This window comes from Oratosquilla oratoria, chromosome 29, assembly GCF_046742065.1.
Source record: "Oratosquilla oratoria isolate Oo_2021 chromosome 29, ASM4674206v1, whole genome shotgun sequence".
NCBI classification, from domain to species: Eukaryota; Metazoa; Arthropoda; class Malacostraca; order Stomatopoda; family Squillidae; genus Oratosquilla; species Oratosquilla oratoria.
Window position 1 is genome coordinate 39,430,340 of NC_134805.1, and position 4,525 is coordinate 39,434,864.

The window sequence follows — 4,525 nt, forward strand, 5'->3', positions numbered from 1 at the left end:
AGGGGCACGCAGCCGTGGCGCCGAGGTTTCTGCCAAACGGCAGCCTCGTGCGATCTTTAGAAATGGAGATATAAGCGAAAAATCAAATGAGGTTGGTGGCTCAGTGGTGGAGCACGAAACTAGGACAAGGTTGTTGGCTGGTCGAGTGGGGCTCCACTTTCGCCGTTCCCTCACTCTAAGTTTCGTTCACGACCCGCCTGGGAACGCGCGACGGCTCAGTAGCGTATCGCAGTGGAAACAGTCGATAATATTTGAAATATGGCGGGCCGACCCAAGTACACATTCACGTATACATAAGCTAAATGACTGTATTGATATCGGCAAGCAGAGATGCCATGCACGGAGCTGGACCACGCTGAACACAGAGGCAACAGTTGGCTTTCAACCTCCACGCAGTGATAAAGTTTTGCTGCGAGCAGATAAAGATAAAGAGAGGGAGAAAGAGAGAGAGAATCTCTTGGACAACAACAACAAGCCTCTCACCATCCCACCCCACCCCACCCCCAACCATCCAACTTCGGAACTCACTTTCGCTCACTCGCCCTGGCCTCCCGTGCGTCGCCCACCCCACCCCCACTACTCCCCTGCTCCCCTCCGTGTGCGTTCGTGTGTACGCGGGGAGTGTGGACATGTGCGCGTGTAGAGCCCGTGTGCGTGATGACGCTGAGTCGTAACCTTGTGTGAGGAGTGGCTGAGGCTCGGTGTGAAAGTTCCCCTCATTTGGCCAAGCTGGCTCCGCCGTGGCAGTAAGCGACGCTCTGACGGACCCGAACGAGTATACACCTGTGCACCGCGTCTACCTGCGACATACAAACACCTGTAAACAGAGATCGAGTGCAAACAGTGGCAAGTGATTAGTGAAAACAGTGAACGGAGCCTTCTCTTTAACAGTGTGTCTTAACTAATGGGGTTACCTTGTAAGGGATCCCGCCGAAGTGCCTAAGCCGTTTTTTGTGTGTTTGTGTTTGCTAATTCTGGATTACCTGTACATCACATCCGTCTCAGGTGAGTGTTTCGATTACCCCCCTTGGGGAACCCCAGCAGCTTGGCTCTCGTTGTCTCGAGTGCCAGCCTTCGTCGAGTGAGGAGATTCTCGTTGGCGAAGGAGGAGGCAAAACGTTTGTGGTCCCGGTGGGTGATGGGGCGCGGGGGGAGAATTCGACGCCAGATGCCTCTACCTGCATCTTCCTCTATGTTTATTTGAATATTTCGCGGATTCTGGAGGCGCGCTCCTCCTCTTGTGAAGAAGCTCTCATGCACACACGTGAAGTGGGAGTATGCTAAGGTGTCTCCTAGGTTACAGTGGTGTTTCTGGAAACTGGAGCCGCTGGAATAGTATCAGTCCGGGAGACGTCCTAATGCTGTGACGTCATTACCTTCTTGTTGCATCCAAAGATGCTCGAGTTGGAGAAGGCTTGCTTACATGCACAGGACAACGTGTGCGTGTGTGTGTACATGTGTGTGTGTGTGTGTGTGTACATGTGTGTGTGTGTGTGTGTGTGTGTGTGTGTGTGTGTGTGTATCCGTGTGTGTGGTATTTTTGCTCAACACGAAGCACAAAGCATTGCATTCAATTGCATCTGGCCGAAATCATTGCAAGCAGGGTCACTCGCTCAGTGAGACTTTTCAGGAGTCAAACAATGACTTCATTTAGAACTTAAGAGTATTGTTATATGAGAATTGACGTAGGAGTGTGTGTAGATGTGTATGTGTGTGTCGAGTGTCGTTTTAACAACTTCCCCTCATATAAATCGCACAAAGGTGTTATTTATTGCATACTCACGGAATAACTACCACACCTAATGCACAATGAACTCATCCCCAACACCCAGACAGAGGAAAATGATTCATCTGGCAGAAACTACTCTTGCGACCGTGACGACAAGGTCATTAGGAGTTCTTGTGTGTGTGTGTGGCAGCACTTAGAGTGGGCCATGTTGCCTCTCCGATAGCCGGACTGGCGGCGAATAGCAGTGAGGGGGGAGGAGGAGGAGGAGAGAGGGAGGGGGAAAGGGGGGGGTAGTGAAAGTGCGCAAAGATTGTTTGGTGACTTCAACACGGTGCGGGAAGGAATCAGCTCCGCCTGTTTGGGATTTCGTATTCCAGTCTTCCGTGTAGATGTTTGCAGCTCCTCAGTGATCATTATTATTGGTCACGGAACCCTGGTACTGGAACCCATGTCACTAGAAATGTAGAGTCACTGGAAAAACTCCTCCCGGTCCCTCGAGAGAGTAACTTCACGGCAAGCGAGAGTGATCTGGAGTGTAGTGTTGTTCATTTATTGCAAGTAACGGAGAAATCAGGGGTGGGTGGGAGTGAGTGAGGTGTCTTTGCATGTCTGCTTAGGCTTCTTTCTTTCCCCCATTCCCATCGCCCACCCCCATTACCATTCATAGTCGTCGTCCGTATCCTTCCGTTGCATCTCGGTGCTCGATATTAGAAGGACCACAAAGAACCACATGCAGGAGCCTTGAGCGTGTGACCTTGTGCGCATGCGCGGGGGCTGTAATAGGGTTGATGTTGAGGTCGTTATGGTGGCTGGCCATGGTAATGGTGCATGGTGGCTATGGAAGAGCCCCCTCCATGTTATATTCCACTAATTTAATGTTCTGGTTTACGAGTGTGGAGGCATCAAGCATTACTGGGTTGACCTCTTCTGCACGCTGACCTACTTTTTCGTCTTTGTTCCCAGCGATTTTATTCACTTGTAGAAGGAACGGTCTCGGGACAAAACTGAGTTTCGGTTAAGACCTTGAGACTCTCCTTCAACGGAGTCGAATCTCCTGCTGTTAAATATAACAAAACATGTGGGTACGTCACAGTATGAAATAGGTTGATATGCCAGCCAGTCCTAAGGAGTACCAAGTTATGTTTTCGATCTTGGTGATTGGAAATGATTAGTAACGCGAGTACCAGAACTGAGGACGAAGGGATGGTACTGGATGGAATGCAAGATACCCGTGGTATCACACATTCGTCATCCTGTGACAGTGCCACTCCCGTGGCACTGTGCTCGCTAGACGACGGTGCCGGGTGGTAACCAAAGAGGAAAAGAGTGTGAACGGAACTGTGTACATTTGTGATAATGATGACCCACACATGTGTGAAGCTGGACATAAGCTCGGATACTTGGGTGGGCTGTCGGACTAGTTTCGGGCCTGGCGGGACATCGGTGCCATCTCTGTCTTTTTGATTGGTTTATGATGGCACTCTTATTGTCTGGGTGGCCTTTGGGCATGAGGCCTTCATTTGTCATGCTCTCTTTCTTTCTCTCTCTCTCTCTCTCCACATAATAGGTATATGTATATATATATATATATATATATATATATATATATATATATATATATATATATAAAATGTGTGCGTGTGATTTTGTTATTTTAGATTCTCACAAGATGCAGCACAACTATAGATATTAGCGGTGCCTGTAAGTATGCATATACATATATACTGTACAGGTATATACGCTCTATAATCGTATAATTTGTCTACACTGCATGCGTGTGTGCAAACGTGTGTATACATGCACGTACAACAGATCCTATGTAGGTCATGTAAACCCACAAAGGCACAAGGATGTATCGTCCTTGGAAAACTCAAGAGGAAAAACGGAGACCTTGAGCTCAAAGTAGCCGGAAGAAAAAAAAAACCCGAATTGGGTCAGGCGAGGTCACGCCCCGGAACTGAGATCCATCCATATCCCCAATCAATATATTCGTGTTTACATAGATGAATATATGGATAGATAAATATAGAAATATACATAGACTTATATAGTTGGTGATTTTCAAATAGCTCTGCACTAATGTCTTGTAGACAACAGGCGAAAGTTTCATTCTAGAGGAATTTATAGGAAGATTCTAGAACCGTTGCCAGCTGCTGTGGGGCCGAGGAATTCTAGAAAATAAAACGCGAGGTAACAGTTATCATTATTATTAGTATTATATTATTGATATTATTATCATTATTATCATTGTTGTTATTATTATTATTATTATTATTATTATTATTATTATTATTATCATTATTATTATATAATTAATATTATCATAATCATTAATATCATTATTAATATTATTTTGCTGTTATTTATTATTTCATATAGGGAAAAATTACCTTAACATTTTCGTCTATCGAGGTAATTTTTTCCTTGTTTTTCCACAATGAAATCCCACGCAGTTGCGTGATTTTGCTGTACGCGCGCACGCGTGCATACACACACACACACACACACACATACACACACACATATATATATATATATATATATATATATATATATATATATATATATATATATATGCATGGATTGGTGTATATTGCAGCCCCTAAATATGTTTCGTTAACCTCAGGAGCCAAAGTTGACATTTAGTCTTATTCTTACAGTCTTATTCTAAGGAATTTTGTATCTATTCTATCAACGTCATGGTTATGAAGGCAATTGCGACCTTCAGGCGGGATTTGGTGGGTAAATTTGACATTTCCGTGAGAGAGAGAGAGAGAGAGAGAGAGAGAGAGAGGT

General features: G+C 45.4%; 1 protein-coding gene across 4 annotated transcripts in view; it reads left to right on the plus strand.

Moving 5' to 3' along the window:
• The first annotated feature begins 574 nt into the window (after nt 1-574).
• The window catches only part of LOC143040729 (uncharacterized), a 316,050-nt gene continuing 312,099 nt past the window's right edge, over nt 575-4,525 (plus strand). Inside the window, exon 1 of one of the 4 annotated variants that reach the window (XM_076212105.1) lies at nt 575-1,005. The gene's annotated coding sequence lies outside the window, so the exon portion shown is untranslated. The remainder of the gene's footprint in view (nt 1,006-4,525) is intronic. The other 3 variants (XM_076212102.1, XM_076212103.1, XM_076212104.1) reach the window with 3 other exon arrangements.